General features: G+C 47.6%; 1 protein-coding gene across 2 annotated transcripts in view; it reads right to left on the reverse strand.

Annotated features, from left to right (window-relative positions):
- The window catches only part of RING1 (ring finger protein 1), a 36,577-nt gene extending 20,243 nt beyond the window's left edge, over nucleotides 1-16,334 (reverse strand). For both annotated transcript variants that reach the window (XM_082264306.1, XM_082264305.1), the window contains exon 1: nucleotides 16,178-16,334. The gene's annotated coding sequence lies outside the window, so the exon portion shown is untranslated. The remainder of the gene's footprint in view (nucleotides 1-16,177) is intronic.
- Nucleotides 16,335-20,881: the final 4,547 nt, after the last annotated feature.

Consider the following 20,881-nt stretch of genomic DNA (forward strand, 5'->3'; position numbering starts at 1 on the left):
GTCCATAGACATAGGCATTGCTTCAAGTCCAGTCAAAATCGCAGCGAAAAAAAATTGCAGTACAATTGCTGCAAAATCGCGCAACTTTTAGGTTACACAAGTGTGAAAGGGGCCTAAGAGTCGGTTCACACTATGGCGACACGACTTCGGGGGCGACTAGTGAAGTCGCCGTGCACCGCATTTTCGGCGCGACTTGCACAGACTTCACATAATGGAAGTCAATGCAAGTCGCTCCGACTTCGATCAAAAGTAGTGCAGGAACCTTTTTCTAAGTCGGAGCGACTTGAGTCGCTCCTATTAGAACGGTTCCCATAGCACAGAATGGAGCACGACTTGTCAGGCGACCAAGTCACCTGACAAGTCGCGGTAGTGTAAACCGGCAGTTAAGCTTCATTTTTTTTTTTATTAAAATACCAAACTTGTTATATTTACCCGCTCTGTGCAATTCTAAATACTTTGGGCTGTCTACTTTCCAAAAAGGGGTCATATGTACTGTTCTGGTATTTTAGGGCCTCAAGAAATGAGATAGGCCGTCGGTACATCAGGATTGATCAATTTTCAGATTACACCATAGTTTGTGGACTCTAACTTTCACACAAGCCAATTATTATACACTTATTGGAATTTTTTTTTTTACCAAAGACATGTAGCAGAATACATTTTCGTTTACATTTATGAATAATTTTATTCGTATTGAATATGTTTTATAATAGAAACTAGAATTTTTTTTTTTTTTTTTATAAAAAAGGCAGTCTTTTTTTTGTTTATAGTGTAAAAAACACTACACGCAACACGCAACAGGAGAGCAGACAGTACAGTTACAATACAATTCAATACAGAGATATCAGGGACCTCTGCACATTGCAGCTTACAATCTAAAAGCCAGGATAGTACAACTACAACCCCAAAAATGACCCCTTTTTTTGGAAACTGAATACTCTAAGGCAGTGTTTCCCAACTCCGGTCCTCAGGGCACACTAACAGGCCAGATTTTAAGTATTGGGGAGATGCAGACTAGTATACTGCAATCACTGAGCAGCAAATTATATCACCTGTGATGTATTTCAGTTTTCTTGCAAACCTGGCCTGTTAGTGTGCCCTGAGGACTGGAGTTGAAAAACACTGCTCTAAGGCATGGGTGTCCAACCTTTTGGCATCTCTGGGCCACATTGAGTGTAGAGAAATTTTCTCGGGCCGCATATAAAATATAAACTATAGTTAAGGTATATATAATAAAACGCCGCCGTGCCCTTCCCGCGCTGCTGCCCCCCCCCCCCCCAGGCACTAATTTAACACAACTAGAGGATGATCCCTTCTGAGGCAGCCTCTGCCTACAGTTAGTTGGAAGCCGTTGTGGCCGTGCCCCCGACCCGACTTCCTTCTTCCCCATCAAAAAAAAATAAATTGTCAGGGGGCAGTGGGCCGCATTGCCTGGGGCTCTGGGCCGCAGGTTGGACATGCCTGCTCTAAGGCATACTTGCCAACTGTCCCAGTTTTGCCGGGACAGTCCCGGCAAATAGGAGCCTGTATCGGGTAATTTACATTGTCCCAGCAATGTAAATATTTACACTTTGCACTTTATTTATATTTACATTTTTTTGTATGGTCACACCTGAGCACATTTCACACTTTAGAATTGCAGGGAATTGTGATGAGAATGTTAAACTTTAGGCAGAAGTAGTGCAGCTGAATGAGAGAATTATTCCAACTCTGCTACTTTGGCCTTAAGTTTGAAATTCCCTTTTCCATTTCCTGTAATTCTCTCTTTATTGAGTAGACCCTATAATCTGATGATAAGTAGGCGGAGATTAGTTATGTGGAGTGGGCGGAGCTTCAGGGAAGTGGGTAAGTAATTGATAGCTGTGCTGCAAAGTGTCACTGGAAATTTTTTTCAAATGTTGGCAACTATGCTAAGGTAATCTCAATTTTTGCCACATTTTTTGGGGGGAAATGAGGCCAAATGCCGGTATTGAGGGGGTTACAATAAAAGGCAGGTCATACACAGAGAGAGGAGAGGATGAATGTGCTGCTTGTGCTCTAAACTAATGATTCATTCATTGGTTCCTCCGTCCTCTGCCGTGACAGGAAGGGGCGGGGCTCTTCAATGTAAACACTCACTGGAATATGAACGGGATGATCTTTGTTTTTTGGTGATCACAGGGAAAGTACAACCCCATTCCAAAAAAGTTGGGACACTGTGTAAAATCTACATGAAAACAGAATGTAATGATTTGCAGATCTAGTAAACACATTTTTTTTTCACAATAGAAAACATCAAATTTTGAAATGTATGGCAGCAACAGCCAGGTCTCAAGAAAGTTGGGACAGGGCAACAAAAGCTGGCAGGGTAGGTGCTACTAACAAGGAAGAGCTGGAAGAACATTTTGCAACTAATTAGGTTCATTGGCAACAGGTCAGTAACATGATTGGGTATAAAAAGAGCATGTCAGAGAGTAAGAGTGCCTCAGAAGGAAAGATAGGCAGAGGGTCACCAATTTGTCTACGTCTGCAATTGTGTACATTTATTCTTTTATTTTATTTCAGGAACTTCTATAGTGCTGACAATTTACACACATATACAGTATCTCACAAAAGTAAGTACACCCCTCACATTTTTGTAAATATTTTATTCTAACTTTTCATGTGACAACACTGAAGAAATTACACTTTTGCTACAATGTAAAGTAGTGAGTCTACAGCTTGTATAACAGTGTAAATTTGCTCTCCCCTCAAAATAGCTCAACACACAGCCATTAATGTCTAAACCGCTAGCAACAAAAGTGAGTGCACCCCTAAGTGAAAATGTCCAAACTGGGCCCAATTAGCCATTTTCCCTCCCGGGTGTCATGTGACTCATTAGTGTTACAAGGTCTCAGGTGTGAATGGGGAGCAGGTGTGTTAAATTTGGTGTTATCGCTCTCACTCTCTCATAATGGTCACTGGAAGTTCAACATGGCACCTCATGGCAAAGAACTCTCTGAGGATCTGAAAAAAAGAATTATTGCTCTACATAAAGATGGCCTAGGCCAGTGATGGCAAACCTTGGCACCCCCAGATGTTTTGGAACTACATTTTCCATGATGCTCATGCACTCTGCAGTGTAGTTTAGCATCATGGGAAATGTAGTTCCAAAACATCTGGGGTGCCAAGGTTCGCCATCACTGGCCTAGGCTATAAGATTGCCAAGACCCTGAAACTGAGCTGCAGCATGGTGGCCAAGACCATACAGCGGTTTAACAGGACAGGTTCCGCTCCGAACAGGCCTCGTCATATCCACAGGTTGTCTTTGGGAAAAAGATGTACGAGTGCTGCCAGCATTGCTCTGCATCAAATTGGTCTGCATGGCTGTCGTCCCAGAAGGAAGCCTCTTCTAAAGATGATGCACAAGAAAGTCCGCAAACAGTTTGCTGAAGACAAGCAGACTAAGGACATGGATTACTGGAACCATGTGCTGTGGTCTGATGAGACCAAGATAAACTAATTTGGTTCAGATGGTGTCAAGCGTGAGTAGCAGCAACCAGGTGAGGAGTACAAAGACAAGTGTGTCTTGCCTACAGTCAAGCATGGTGGTGGGAGTGTCATGGTCTGGGGCTGCATGAGTGCTGCCGGCACTGGGAAGCTACAGTTCATTGAGGGAACCATGAATGCCAACATGTACTGTGACATACTGAAGCAGAGCATGATCCCCTCTCTTCAGAAACTGGGCCGCAGGGCAGTATTCCAACATGATACCGACGCCAAACACACCTCCAAAATGACCACCGCCTTGCTAAAGAAGCTGAGGGTAAAGGTGATGGACTGGCCAGGCATGTCTCCAGACCTAAACCCTATTGAGCATCTGTGGGGCATCCTCAAACAAAAGGTGGAGGAGCACAAGGTCTCTAACATCCACCAGCTCAGTGATGTCATCATGGAGGAGTGGAAGAGGACTCCAATGGCAATCTGTGAAGCTCTGGTGAACTCCATGCCCAGGAGGGTTAAGGCAGTGCTGGAAAATAATGGTCGCAACTTTGGGCCCAATTTGGACATTTTCACCTAGGGGTGTACTCACTTTTGTTGCCAGTGGTTTAGACATCAATGGCTGTGTGTTGAGTTAATTTCAGGGGTCACCAAATTTACACTGTTATACTTACTACTTTACATTGTAGCAAAGGTGTAATTTCTTCGGTGTTGTCACATGAAAAGATATAATAAAATATTTACAAAAATGTGAGGGGTGTACTCACTTTTGTAAAATACTGTAAATTGTCCATTCACATTAGTCCCTGCCCTCAAGGAGCTTACAATCTAAGGTCCCTAACTCACATTCATACATATACATACTAGGGCCAATTTAGATAGGAGCCAATTAACCTACCAGCATGTCTTTGGAGTGTGGGAGGAAACCGGAGTACGCGGAAGAAACCCACACAGGCACAGGGAGAACATGCAAACTCCATGCAGGTGGTGCCTGTGGTTGGGATTCAAACCGATGACCGAAGTGCTGCTAGGTGGAAGTGCTAACCACTTAGCCACCGTGCTGCCCCTAATATCAAAAGATTCAAAGGATCTGGAGAAATCTCTGTGTGGAAGGGACAGGGCGAAAAACGCAATATTAGATTCCTGTGATTTTCAGGCCCTCAGGCGCAGTGCAATAAAATCAGGCATTAATCTGTGATGGTGTATATCAGGGGTCTCCACACTATGGACCTCGAGTTGTTCAGGAACTACAATTCCCATCATGCCTTGTCATGACTGTAAATGCCAGTTTTACGAAGCATCATGAAACGCGTAGTTCGGCAAAAGCTGGAGGTCCGTAGTTTGGAGATCCCTGGTGTATATATTCTCTAGCACTCCATGGATCTACAATCACTGTCCATAGCATTTTTATTGGAGAGAGATCACATCATAAAGACAAGTACGACAGTTCGGAGTCGTGCAGGACCTGAAAAAGGGGTCCTGGGCGACTCCGAACTGTTGTACTTAAGTGTTTATGATGTGATATCTCTCCAATAAAAATGCTATGGACAGTGATTGTAGGTCCATGGAGTGCTGGCGAATATATACAACTATCTTGACGTTTCCAGGATCCAGATGGTAATCGCTACAGCACCGACCATTGATGAGCCTTGTTTTCCAGGAATATAGACATGACTCAGAAATACTTCCAAAAATCACTGCTTATGAACACAGTCCACTGTGCCATCCAAAAATGCAGGTTACAGCTCTATTATGCAAAGAAGAAGCCATATCTAAACAAGATCCAGAAACGCCACCATCTCCTCTGAGCCAAAAGCTCATTTAAAATGGTCTGTTACAAAGTGGAAAAAGTGTTCTGTGGTCAGACAAATCAAAATCTGACATTCTTTTTTTGGCAACCATGGGTGCTGCATCCTCCGGACTAAAGCAGGTCATACATGTTGCAAATTTCTTTGGTTGCAGGATTTGATTCCCCCATCAACACAGTGTTGACAGGGGAATCCCTCCTGCTGAGTCATTGTATTCTCCCGGCAGGGGAAGCCATCCCAGCTGGGAAAAGACAGAGATTTTATTGCTAGCAGCTATACAAGTCACTAGTGATAATTGCATGCAGGATCCTACAGGCTGGTTGTACCCAAGTTTTTCAATTGGTCAACTTGGTACATTTAGCCTGCCCATACATGGATGGAATCTTCCTGCAGAACCAGCCGAGATTTGAACCGTCTACGGCCAACCTAAAGAGAAGAGGGACCTTCTGGCTTGTAATCAGCGGTCAATTCAAAAGCCTGCATCTCTGAGGATATGGGGGGGATAAGTGTGTACAGAATGGGAAACTTGCACATCTGGAAAGGAACCCTCAATGCTTAGAAATATATCCAGGTTTTAGAACAGGATATGCTCCCATCCAGATGACGTCTTTTTCAGGGAAGGTCTTGTATACTTCAGCAGGACAATGCTAAGCCGCATACTGCATCTATGACAACAGCATGGCTTTTCAGTGGAAGAGTCCGGGGGCTTAACTGGCCTGCCTGCAGTCCAAACCTTTCACCAATTGAAAATATTTGGCTTATCTTGAAGCATAAAATATGACAAAGACGACACAGGGCTGTTGAGTATTTCTCAATCAGGCAAGAATGGGACAACATTCCTCTCCCACAACTCCAGCAACTGTTCTCCAGAGTTTTCAGATGTTTACAGAGTGTTGGTAAAAGAAAAAAGGCTGCTCTACTGTGCTAAACACGGCCGACCCAACTTTTTTGAGATGTCTTGCTGCCATCAATTTTAAAATTACCTTTTTTTCCCCTAAAGTGATATTAGACCCCGTTCAGACTGGGGCGACTTGTCAGGCGACTTGGTCACCTGACAAGTCGCGGTGGGTCGCCTGCCATAGATTAGCACAGGACCCGTTCTAACAGGAGCGACACAAGTCGCTCCGACTTAGAAAAAGGGTCCTGTACTATTTCGGGGGCGACCTGGAGCGACCTGCATTAACTTCAATGATATGAAGTCCGTGCATGTCGCGCCGAGGTCGCGGTGCACAGGTCGCCCCGGCAAGTCGGGTCGCCCCAGTGTGAACGGGGTCCTAAAGTCTTGTTTTTTGTTTTTTTTTCTATAAAAATAACAAACATGTTATACTTACCTGCTCTGTGCAGTGGTTTTACAGAGCCCTAATCCTCCTCTTCTCAGGTCCTCCGCCGATGCTCCTGGTCCCTCCCTCCTGTTGGGTACCCACACAGCAAGCCGCTTGCTATGGGGGCACCCGAACCAAGCCATTCAGACACAGAGCCGAGGCTCGGCCCTGACCCCTCTCTCTACTGATTGGCCCACTGACAGGCGCAGCAGGAGCCAATGGCGTAGCGCTGCTGTTTTAGCCAATGAGGAGGGAGAGATATGCACAGTCAAGGCTCTTGTGCAACATCATTGGATTGAGATGGACCTCAGATAAGTATTAGGGGGGCTGCTGCACACAGAAGGTTTTTTTTTATCTTAATATATAGAATGCATTAAATTAAAAACCTTCTGACTTTACAACCTTTTTAAAATATTCCATTGTCTCAATTTAAACACTTGATGTTTTCTATTTTCTATTGTAAATAAAATAGGAGTTTATATGATTTGCAGATGTTACACAACGTCCCAACTTTTCTGGAATTGGGGTTGTATACTGAGCCACTCAGATGGCCTCTGTACACGGAATTACTAAAACTGGAGTGCACAAAATCTGCTGCAGCTCAGCATAGAAACCAATCAGCTTCCAGGTTATTTTGTCAAAGCTTAACCACTTCACGCCCGCGCTATAGCCAAAAGGCGGCTACAGCGCAGGCCTAAAATGCCAGGACGACGTACCTGGACGTCCTCCTATTCTCGGGCTTAGACGATTTGTACCATCCTGCAGCAGGGAGACGGTTATCAGGATTAATGTAGCAATGTCACACAGAACTGATAATGTTCAAACTCATCCGTTCATCACATCACTGGACTGATCTGTGTATGGGTGGCGCTATGGAGATTGTACTATATTCAGATTGTATTGGCTGCTCTCAGCAGATTGTAACATGTATGTAGGGAAAAGAGCAAACTGTGTGCTCAGCAATAAACACAATGTAATGTATACATTCAGCAGACTGTACAGTCAGATTGCAGGGTGTACTCTCAGCAGACTGTACAATCAGATTGCACCCTGTATTCTCAGCAGACTGTACAGATTGTACGGTGTACTCTCGGCAGACTGTACACTCAGATTGTACAGTGTACTCTAGGCAGACTGTACAGTCAGATTGTATGGTGTACTCTCGGCAGACTGTACAGTCAGATTGTACGGTGTACCCTAGGCAGACTGTACAGTCAGATTGTATGGTGTACTCTCGGTAGACTGTATGGTCAGATTGTACGGTATACTCAGAAGACTATACGGTCATATTGTACGGTGTACTCTCAGCAGACTGTACAGTCAGATTGCACCTTGTACTCTCAGCAGACTGTACGGTGTACTCTCAGCAGACTGTACAGTCAGATTGTACGGTGTACTCTCGGCAGACTGTACAGTGTACTCTCGGCAGACTGTACAGTGTACTCTCGGCAGACTGTACAGTGTACTCTCGGCAGACTGTACAGTGTACTCTCGGCAGACTGTACAGTCAGATTGTACAGTGTACTCTCAGCAGACTGTACAGATTGTACGGTGTACTCTCGGCAGACTGTACAGATTGTACGGTGTACTCTCAGCAGACTGTACAGATTGTACGGTGTACTCTCAGCAGACTGTACAGATTGTACAGTGTACTCTCGGCAGACTGTACAGTGTACTCTCGGCAGACTGTACAGTGTACTCTCGGCAGACTGTACAGTGTACTCTCGGCAGACTGTACAGTCAGATTGTACAGTGTACTCTCAGCAGACTGTACAGATTGTACGGTGTACTCTCGGCAGACTGTACAGATTGTACGGTGTACTCTCGGCAGACTGTACAGATTGTACGGTGTACTCTCGGCAGACTGTACAGATTGTACAGTGTACTCTCGGCAGACTGTACAGTGTACTCTCGGCAGACTGTACAGTGTACTCTCGGCAGACTGTACAGTGTACTCTCGGCAGACTGTACAGTCAGATTGTACAGTGTACTCTCAGCAGACTGTACAGATTGTACGGTGTACTCTCGGCAGACTGTACGGTGTACTCTCGGCAGACTGTACAGATTGTACGGAGTACTCTCAGCAGACTGTACAGATTGTACGGTGTACTCTCGGCAGACTGTATGGTGTACTCTCGGCAGACTGTACAGATTGTACGGAGTACTCTCTGCAGACTGTACAGTCAGATTGTCGGTGTACTCTCGGCAGACTGTACAGATTGTACGGTGTACTCTCGGCAGACTGTACAGTCAGATTGTACGGTGTACTCTCGGCAGACTGTACAGATTGTACGGTGTACTCTCAGCAGACTGTACAGATTGTACGGTGTACTCTCAGCAGACTGTACGGTGTACTCTCAGCAGACTGTACAGATTGTGCAGTGCACTCTCGGCAGACTACAATCAGATTGTACGGTCAGACTGTACCGTGTACTCTCAGCAGACTGTATGGTCAGATTGTACGGTGTACTCAGCAGACTGTACGGTCAGATTGCACAGTGTACTCTTAGCAGACTGTACAGTGTACTCTCGGCAGACTGTATGATCAGATTGTACGGTGTACTCAGAAGATTGTACGGTCAGACTGTACGGTGTACTCTCAGCAGACTGTACGGTCAGACTGTACGGTGTACTCTCAGCAGACTGTACAGTCAGATTGCACCCTGTACTCTCAGCAGACTGTACAGTCAGATTGTGCGGTGTGCTCGCGGCAGACTGTACAGTTAAACTGTATGGTGTACTCTTGGCGGACTGTACAATCAGATTGCACCCTGTATTCTCAGCAGACTGTACAGATTGTACGGTGTACTCTCGGCAGACTGTACAGTCAGATTGTACGGTGTACTCTCGGCAGACTGTACAGATTGTACGGTGTACTCTCGGCAGACTGTACAGTCAGATTGTATGGTGTACTCTCGGCAGACTTACGGTGTACTCTCGGCAGACTGTACAATCAGATTGCACCCTGTATTCTCAGCAGACTGTACAGATTGTACGGTGTACTCTCGGCAGACTGTACGGTGTACTCTCGGCAGACTGTACAGATTGTACGGTGTACTCTCGGCAGACTGTACAGATTGTACGGTGTACTCTCGGCAGACTGTACAGATTGTACGGTGTACTCTCGGCAGACTGTACAGATTGTACGGTGTACTCTCGGCAGACTGTACAGATTGTACGGTGTACTCTCGGCAGACTGTACAGATTGTACGGTGTACTCTCGGCAGACTGTACAGATTGTACGGTGTACTCTCAGCAGACTGTACAGATTGTACGGTGTACTCTCAGCAGACTGTACAGATTGTACGGTGTACTCTCAGCAGACTGTACAGATTGTACGGTGTACTCTCGGCAGACTGTACAGATTGTACGGTGTACTCTCAGCAGACTGTACAGATTGTACGGTGTACTCTCGGCAGACTGTACGGTGTACTCTCGGCAGACTGTACAGATTGTACGGTGTACTCTCGGCAGACTGTACAGATTGTACGGTGTACTCTCGGCAGACTGTACAGATTGTACGGTGTACTCTCGGCAGACTGTACAGATTGTACGGTGTACTCTCGGCAGACTGTACAGATTGTACGGTGTACTCTCAGCAGACTGTACAGATTGTACGGTGTACTCTCGGCAGACTGTACGGTGTACTCTCAGCAGACTGTACAGATTGTACGGTGTACTCTCGGCAGACTGTACAGATTGTACGGTGTACTCTCGGCAGACTGTACAGATTGCACGGTGTACTCTCGGCAGACTGTACAGATTGTACGGTGTACTCTCGGCAGACTGTACGGTGTACTCTCGGCAGACTGTACAGATTGTACGGTGTACTCTCGGCAGACTGTACAGATTGTACGGTGTACTCTCGGCAGACTGTACAGATTGTACGGTGTACTCTCGGCAGACTGTACGGTGTACTCTCGGCAGACTGTACAGATTGTACGGTGTACTCTCGGCAGACTGTACAGATTGTACGGTGTACTCTCAGCAGACTGTACAGATTGTACGGTGTACTCTCGGCAGACTGTACAGATTGTACGGTGTACTCTCGGCAGACTGTACAGATTGTACGGTGTACTCTCGGCAGACTGTACAGATTGTACGGTGTACTCTCAGCAGACTGTACAGATTGTACGGTGTACTCTCAGCAGACTGTACAGATTGTACGGTGTACTCTCAGCAGACTGTACAGATTGTACGGTGTACTCTCGGCAGACTGTACAGATTGTACGGTGTACTCTCAGCAGACTGTACAGATTGTACGGTGTACTCTCGGCAGACTGTACGGTGTACTCTCGGCAGACTGTACGGATTGTACGGTGTACTCTCGGCAGACTGTACAGATTGTACGGTGTACTCTCGGCAGACTGTACAGATTGTACGGTGTACTCTCGGCAGACTGTACAGATTGTACGGTGTACTCTCGGCAGACTGTACAGATTGTACGGTGTACTCTCGGCAGACTGTACAGATTGTACGGTGTACTCTCAGCAGACTGTACAGATTGTACGGTGTACTCTCGGCAGACTGTACGGTGTACTCTCAGCAGACTGTACAGATTGTACGGTGTACTCTCAGCAGACTGTACAGATTGTACGGTGTACTCTCGGCAGACTGTACAGATTGCACGGTGTACTCTCGGCAGACTGTACAGATTGTACGGTGTACTCTCGGCAGACTGTACGGTGTACTCTCGGCAGACTGTACAGATTGTACGGTGTACTCTCGGCAGACTGTACAGATTGTACGGTGTACTCTCGGCAGACTGTACAGATTGTACAGTGTACTCTCGGCAGACTGTACAGATTGTACGGTGTACTCTCGGCAGACTGTACAGATTGTACGGTGTACTCTCGGCAGACTGTACAGATTGTACGGTGTACTCTCGGCAGACTGTACAGATTGTACGGTGTACTCTCAGCAGACTGTACAGATTGTACGGTGTACTCTCGGCAGACTGTACAGATTGCACGGTGTACTCTCGGCAGACTGTACAGATTGTACGGTGTACTCTCGGCAGACTGTACGGTGTACTCTCGGCAGACTGTACAGATTGTACGGTGTACTCTCGGCAGACTGTACAGATTGTACGGTGTACTCTCGGCAGACTGTACAGATTGTACGGTGTACTCTCGGCAGACTGTACGGTGTACTCTCGGCAGACTGTACAGATTGTACGGTGTACTCTCGGCAGACTGTACAGATTGTACGGTGTACTCTCAGCAGACTGTACAGATTGTACGGTGTACTCTCGGCAGACTGTACAGATTGTACGGTGTACTCTCGGCAGACTGTACAGATTGTACGGTGTACTCTCGGCAGACTGTACAGATTGTACGGTGTACTCTCGGCAGACTGTACAGATTGTACGGTGTACTCTCAGCAGACTGTACAGATTGTACGGTGTACTCTCAGCAGACTGTACAGATTGTACGGTGTACTCTCAGCAGACTGTACAGATTGTACGGTGTACTCTCGGCAGACTGTACAGATTGTACGGTGTACTCTCAGCAGACTGTACAGATTGTACGGTGTACTCTCGGCAGACTGTACGGTCAGACTGTACGGTGTACTCTCAGCAGACTGTACAGTCAGATTGCACCCTGTACTCTCAGCAGACTGTACAGTCAGATTGTGCGGTGTGCTCGCGGCAGACTGTACAGTTAAACTGTATGGTGTACTCTTGGCGGACTGTACAATCAGATTGCACCCTGTATTCTCAGCAGACTGTACAGATTGTACGGTGTACTCTCGGCAGACTGTACAGTCAGATTGTACGGTGTACTCTCGGCAGACTGTACAGATTGTACGGTGTACTCTCGGCAGACTGTACAGTCAGATTGTATGGTGTACTCTCGGCAGACTTACGGTGTACTCTCGGCAGACTGTACAATCAGATTGCACCCTGTATTCTCAGCAGACTGTACAGATTGTACGGTGTACTCTCGGCAGACTGTACGGTGTACTCTCGGCAGACTGTACAGATTGTACGGTGTACTCTCGGCAGACTGTACAGATTGTACGGTGTACTCTCGGCAGACTGTACAGATTGTACGGTGTACTCTCGGCAGACTGTACAGATTGTACGGTGTACTCTCGGCAGACTGTACAGATTGTACGGTGTACTCTCGGCAGACTGTACAGATTGTACGGTGTACTCTCGGCAGACTGTACAGATTGTACGGTGTACTCTAAGCAGACTGTACAGATTGTACGGTGTACTCTCAGCAGACTGTACAGATTGTACGGTGTACTCTCAGCAGACTGTACAGATTGTACGGTGTACTCTCGGCAGACTGTACAGATTGTACGGTGTACTCTCAGCAGACTGTACAGATTGTACGGTGTACTCTCGGCAGACTGTACGGTGTACTCTCGGCAGACTGTACAGATTGTACGGTGTACTCTCGGCAGACTGTACAGATTGTACGGTGTACTCTCGGCAGACTGTACAGATTGTACGGTGTACTCTCGGCAGACTGTACAGATTGTACGGTGTACTCTCGGCAGACTGTACAGATTGTACGGTGTACTCTCAGCAGACTGTACAGATTGTACGGTGTACTCTCGGCAGACTGTACGGTGTACTCTCAGCAGACTGTACAGATTGTACGGTGTACTCTCGGCAGACTGTACAGATTGTACGGTGTACTCTCGGCAGACTGTACAGATTGCACGGTGTACTCTCGGCAGACTGTACAGATTGTACGGTGTACTCTCGGCAGACTGTACGGTGTACTCTCGGCAGACTGTACAGATTGTACGGTGTACTCTCGGCAGACTGTACAGATTGTACGGTGTACTCTCGGCAGACTGTACAGATTGTACGGTGTACTCTCGGCAGACTGTACGGTGTACTCTCGGCAGACTGTACAGATTGTACGGTGTACTCTCGGCAGACTGTACAGATTGTACGGTGTACTCTCAGCAGACTGTACAGATTGTACGGTGTACTCTCGGCAGACTGTACAGATTGTACGGTGTACTCTCGGCAGACTGTACAGATTGTACGGTGTACTCTCGGCAGACTGTACAGATTGTACGGTGTACTCTCAGCAGACTGTACAGATTGTACGGTGTACTCTCAGCAGACTGTACAGATTGTACGGTGTACTCTCAGCAGACTGTACAGATTGTACGGTGTACTCTCGGCAGACTGTACAGATTGTACGGTGTACTCTCAGCAGACTGTACAGATTGTACGGTGTACTCTCGGCAGACTGTACGGTGTACTCTCGGCAGACTGTACAGATTGTACGGTGTACTCTCGGCAGACTGTACAGATTGTACGGTGTACTCTCGGCAGACTGTACAGATTGTACGGTGTACTCTCGGCAGACTGTACAGATTGTACGGTGTACTCTCGGCAGACTGTACAGATTGTACGGTGTACTCTCGGCAGACTGTACAGATTGTACGGTGTACTCTCAGCAGACTGTACAGATTGTACGGTGTACTCTCGGCAGACTGTACGGTGTACTCTCAGCAGACTGTACAGATTGTACGGTGTACTCTCAGCAGACTGTACAGATTGTACGGTGTACTCTCGGCAGACTGTACAGATTGCACGGTGTACTCTCGGCAGACTGTACAGATTGTACGGTGTACTCTCGGCAGACTGTACGGTGTACTCTCGGCAGACTGTACAGATTGTACGGTGTACTCTCGGCAGACTGTACAGATTGTACGGTGTACTCTCGGCAGACTGTACAGATTGTACAGTGTACTCTCGGCAGACTGTACAGATTGTACGGTGTACTCTCGGCAGACTGTACAGATTGTACGGTGTACTCTCGGCAGACTGTACAGATTGTACGGTGTACTCTCGGCAGACTGTACAGATTGTACGGTGTACTCTCAGCAGACTGTACAGATTGTACGGTGTACTCTCGGCAGACTGTACAGATTGCACGGTGTACTCTCGGCAGACTGTACAGATTGTACGGTGTACTCTCGGCAGACTGTACGGTGTACTCTCGGCAGACTGTACAGATTGTACGGTGTACTCTCGGCAGACTGTACAGATTGTACGGTGTACTCTCGGCAGACTGTACAGATTGTACGGTGTACTCTCGGCAGACTGTACGGTGTACTCTCGGCAGACTGTACAGATTGTACGGTGTACTCTCGGCAGACTGTACAGATTGTACGGTGTACTCTCAGCAGACTGTACAGATTGTACGGTGTACTCTCGGCAGACTGTACAGATTGTACGGTGTACTCTCGGCAGACTGTACAGATTGTACGGTGTACTCTCGGCAGACTGTACAGATTGTACGGTGTACTCTCGGCAGACTGTACAGATTGTACGGTGTACTCTCGGCAGACTGTACAGATTGTACGGTGTACTCTCAGCAGACTGTACAGATTGTACGGTGTACTCTCAGCAGACTGTACAGATTGTACGGTGTACTCTCAGCAGACTGTACAGATTGTACGGTGTACTCTCGGCAGACTGTACAGATTGTACGGTGTACTCTCAGCAGACTGTACAGATTGTACGGTGTACTCTCGGCAGACTGTACGGTGTACTCTCGGCAGACTGTACAGATTGTACGGTGTACTCTCGGCAGACTGTACAGATTGTACGGCGTACTCTCGGCAGACTGTACAGATTGTACGGTGTACTCTCGGCAGACTGTACAGATTGTACGGTGTACTCTCGGCAGACTGTACAGATTGTACGGTGTACTCTCGGCAGACTGTACAGATTGTACGGTGTACTCTCAGCAGACTGTACAGATTGTACGGTGTACTCTCGGCAGACTGTACGGTGTACTCTCAGCAGACTGTACAGATTGTACGGTGTACTCTCAGCAGACTGTACAGATTGTACGGTGTACTCTCGGCAGACTGTACAGATTGCACGGTGTACTCTCGGCAGACTGTACAGATTGTACGGTGTACTCTCGGCAGACTGTACGGTGTACTCTCGGCAGACTGTACAGATTGTACGGTGTACTCTCGGCAGACTGTACAGATTGTACGGTGTACTCTCGGCAGACTGTACAGATTGTACGGTGTACTCTCGGCAGACTGTACAGATTGTACGGTGTACTCTCGGCAGACTGTACAGATTGTACGGTGTACTCTCGGCAGACTGTACAGATTGTACGGTGTACTCTCGGCAGACTGTACAGATTGTACGGTGTACTCTCAGCAGACTGTACAGATTGTACGGTGTACTCTCGGCAGACTGTACAGATTGTACGGTGTACTCTCGGCAGACTGTACAGATTGTACGGTGTACTCTCAGCAGACTGTACAGATTGTACGGTGTACTCTCAGCAGACTGTACAGATTGTACGGTGTACTCTCGGCAGACTGTACAGATTGTACGGTGTACTCTCAGCAGACTGTAATCAGATCAGTAGGTGTATATAGTCATGGTTCTGGTTTCCAGGCCCCAGCAGCGCCCCTCCCCCACATGTACAGTCCTCGGTGGTGTCTCCGGTAGTAGTGAACACCGGCTAGCTCCTCTCCCTATTGGAGCACAGAATTCCCGGTGCAGCCCTCCCCCTGGCACCACACACACACGCCAGGCCTGCAGCCACCACAACGTCCCCCGTCCCTCTCTGGACCACTTACGTCACGTTAACCCCGGTACTCGGTGCTGAACGGCGATAAAAACAGGAAACGCGCCGTCTTCCGGCCGCACGTCACTTCCGGCGGGCCGCGACAGACAGGCGAAGAACAGGGCTAGCAACAGCGGCCCGGTCAACCACGCCCATTGGTTGATGACAGCCAATCGGTAGGCGGTAGTGGGCAGCCACGTGTAACACGCCCACTCCGCTATCTCAGCGTCACAATCCCGCCTGTGGAGGCGTGTCTTATCATAAAAAGGCGGGAACTGAATATAGGGAATGAGTGTAAAGAGAATCTGTCACCGGTGATCTTTACTTCAGTCACATAAATAGCGTTGAATGATCAGAAGTCTGATCTCCCTTATATATCTCCTGTCATATAATGGCCACTTCACTCATCTATAATAAAGAATACTGATATAAGTCTGATCTTCCTCATGCCCTCCTGTCAGATAAGCATAACTCCCACCTGTTCCTTATTTGGAACAAAGTCCCTTTTTCCTCCTCATTTTGGTCTGATCTATATAGTTACTAGGCCTGCGGAATATAATCGCCGAATCGATGCATCGCGATTCTGCATCGATTCGGGGTGACTGCAAAATCGATTAGCTAATGACGTCGGGGGGGGGGGGGGTTGTCTGTCAGTGAAGAAGTGTCATGGCGGTGCAGGCGCTTGATGAGAGTGGCGGCGGCGGTCGGGCTTGTAGAACACGGAGCTCTTCGCGGGAGAGGAGGAGAGCGGAGCTATCAGTGCTCTGGCTCCGGGAGGGTTCGGGCGGCCGCGGCCTTCCCAGCCGGAGATGTGACGGTGGAGGATGAGGAGGCCATGTCCAAACCGGAGGAGAAGTGGGAAAGCGGCAGAGGCAGGTGAGGGGGCGGACAAGGGGAGCACACTGAGGGAGAGGGGGAGCACCGGAGATTCTCCAACCCGGCTATCCCTGAGGGGACCCCCATCCAGTGCCATGTATATAATATACTGTATATCACATCCCTGATATCCCTGAGGAGACCTCCATACACCAGTGGTGTATGGAGGTCTCCTCAGGGATATCCAGGATGTGATATATACATGGCGGTGTATGGGGGTCTCCTCAGGGATGTGATATATACATGGTGGTGTATGGGGGTCTCCTCAGGGATGTGATATATACAAGGTGGTGTATGGGGGTCTCCTCAGGGATGTGATATATACATGGTGGTGTATGGAGGTCTCCTCAGGGATGTGATATATACATGGCGGTGTATGGGAGTCTCTTCAGGGATGTGATATATACATGGTGGTGTATGGGGGTCTCCTCAGGGATGTGATATATACATGGCGGTGTATGGGGGTCTCCTCAGGGATGTGATATATACATGGCGGTGTATGGGGGTCTCCTCAGGGATGTGATATATACATGGCGGTGTATGGGAGTCTCTTCAGGGATGTGATATATACATGGTGGTGTATGGGGGTCTCCTCAGGGATGTGATATATACATGGCGGTGTATGGGGGTCTCCTCAGGGATGTGATATATACATGGTGGTGTATGGGGGTCTCCTCAGGGATGTGATATATACATGGTGGTGTATGGGAGTCTCCTCAGGGATGTGATATATACATGGTGGTGTATGGGGGTCTCCTCAGGGATGTGATATATACATGGCGGTGTATGGAGGTCTCCTCAGGGATGTGATATATACATGGCAGTGTATGGGAGTCTCCTTAGGGATGTGATATATACATGGTGGTGTATGGGAGTCTCCTTAGGGATGTGATATATACATGGTGGTGTATGGGGGTCTCCTCAGGGATGTGATATATACATGGCGGTGTATGGGGGTCTCCTCAGGGATGTGATATATACATGGCGGTGTATGGAGGTCTCCTCAGGGATGTGATATATACATGGCGGTGTATGGGAGTCTCTTCAGGGATGTGATATATACATGGTGGTGTATGGGGGTCTCCTCAGGGATGTGATATATACAAGGTGGTGTATGGGGGTCTCCTCAGGGATGTGATATATACATGGTGGTGTATGGAGGTCTCCTCAGGGATGTGATATATACATGGCGGTGTATGGGAGTCTCTTCAGGGATGTGATATATACATGGTGGTGTATGGGGGTCTCCTCAGGGATGTGATATATACATGGCGGTGTATGGGGGTCTCCTCAGGGATGTGATATATACATGGCGGTGTATGGGGGTCTCCTCAGGGATGTGATATATACATGGCGGTGTATGGGAGTCTCCTCAGGGATGTGATATATACATGGCGGTGTATGGGGGTCTCCTCAGGGATGTGATATATACATGGCGGTGTATGGGAGTCTCCTCAGGGATGTGATATATACATGGCGGTGTATGGGAGTCTCTTCAGGGATGTGATATATACATGGTGGTGTATGGAGGTCTCCTCAGGGATATGATATATACATGGTGGTGTATGGGAGTCTCCTCAGGGATGTGATATATACATGGTGGTGTATGGGGGTCTCCTCAGGGATGTGATATATACATGGCGGTGTATGGAGGTCTCCTCAGGGATGTGATATATACATGGCGGTGTATGGGAGTCTCCTCAGGGATGTGATATATACATGGTGGTGTATGGGGGTCTCCTCAGGGATGTGATATATACATGGCGGTGTATGGAGGTCTCCTCAGGGATGTGATATATACATGGCGGTGTATGGGAGTCTCTTCAGGGATGTGATATATACATGGTGGTGTATGGAGGTCTCCTCAGGGATATGATATATACATGGTGGTGTATGGGAGTCTCCTCAGGGATGTGATATATACATGGCGGTGTATGGAGGTCTCCTCAGGGATGTGATATATACATGGCGGTGTATGGGAGTCTCTTCAGGGATGTGATATATACATGGTGGTGTATGGAGGTCTCCTCAGGGATATGATATATACATGGCGGTGTATGGGGGTCTCCTCAGGGATGTGATATATACATGGTGGTGTATGGGGGTCTCCTCAGGGATGTGATATATACATGGCGGTGTATGGGAGTCTCCTCAGGGATGTGATATATACATGGTGGTGTATGGGGGTCTTCTCAGGGATGTGATATATACAAGGTGGTGTATGGGGGTCTCCTCAGGGATGTGATATATACATGGCGGTGTATGGGGGTCTCCTCAGGGATGTGATATATACATGGCGGTGTATGGAGGTCTCCTCAGGGATGTGATATATACATGGCGGTGTATGGGGGTCTCCTCAGGGATGTGATATATACATGGTGGTGTATGGGGGTCTTCTCAGGGATGTGATATATACAAGGTGGTGTATGGGGGTCTCCTCAGGGATGTGATATATACATGGCGGTGTATGGGGGTCTCCTCAGGGATGTGATATATACATGGCGGTGTATGGAGGTCTCCTCAGGGATGTGATATATACATGGCGGTGTATGGGGGTCTCCTCAGGGATGTGATATATACATGGCGGTGTATGGGAGTCTCTTCAGGGATGTGATATATACATGGTGGTGTATGGAGGTCTCCTCAGGGATATGATATATACATGGTGGTGTATGGGAGTCTCCTCAGGGATGTGATATATACATGGCGGTGTATGGAGGTCTCCTCAGGGATGTGATATATATACATGGCAGTGTATGGGAGTCTCCTCAGGGATGTGATATATACATGGTGGTGTATGGGGGTCTCCTCAGGGATGTGATATATATACATGGCAGTGTATGGGAGTCTCCTCAGGGATGTGATATATACATGGTGGTGTATGGGGGTCTTCTCAGGGATGTGATATATACAAGGTGGTGTATGGGGGTCTCCTCAGGGATGTGATATATACATGGCGGTGTATGGGGGTCTCCTCAGGGATGTGATATATACATGGCGGTGTATGGAGGTCTCCTCAGGGATGTGATATATACATGGCGGTGTATGGGAGTCTCCTCAGGGATGTGATATATACATGGTGGTGTATGGAGGTCTCCTCAGGGATGTGATATATACATGGCGGTGTATGGGAGTCTCCTCAGGGATGTGATATATACATGGCGGTGTATGGAGGTCTCCTCAGGGATGTGATATATACATGGCGGTGTATGGGAGTCTCCTCAGGGATGTGATATATACATGGTGGTGTATGGAGGTCTCCTCAGGGATGTGATATATACATGGTGGTGTATGGGGGTCTCCTCAGGGATATGATATATACATGGTGGTGTATGGGGGTCTCCTCAGGGATATCCAGGATGTGATATATACATGGCGGTGTATGGGGGTTTCCTCAGGGATGTGATAACATGGCCATCCCGGATATCCCTGAGGAGACCTCCATACACCGCCATGTATTTATCACATCCCTGAGGAGACCCCCATACACCACCATGTATTTATCTTTAAAAGCAAATGAAAATAAAAATGATTCTCTAATGTGACTGCTTGATTGTTTGTTTGTTTTGATAAAGTTTTGAAAACCATAGGGCAGTGGGCTGGGCATGGGCATTGGGTAGTAATCGTGATGCATCGCGGAATCGAATCGTTGCCCTAATAATCGTAATCGAATCGTGAGGTAAGTGAAGATGCCCAGCCCTAATAGTTACAAATAAAATGCACTTTTAAGTTTCAAAAAGTGTTTCCCGTTGCAAAACCTTTTATCCAATTTCTAAATTGTTGCATTTGTAAATTGCAAACGTCAATATTCAGTGGGTACGGAAAGTATTCAGACCCCCTT

Source organism: Pelophylax lessonae (genome assembly GCF_965119305.1).
Source record: "Pelophylax lessonae genome assembly, chromosome: 7".
Classification (NCBI taxonomy): Eukaryota; Metazoa; Chordata; class Amphibia; order Anura; family Ranidae; genus Pelophylax; species Pelophylax lessonae.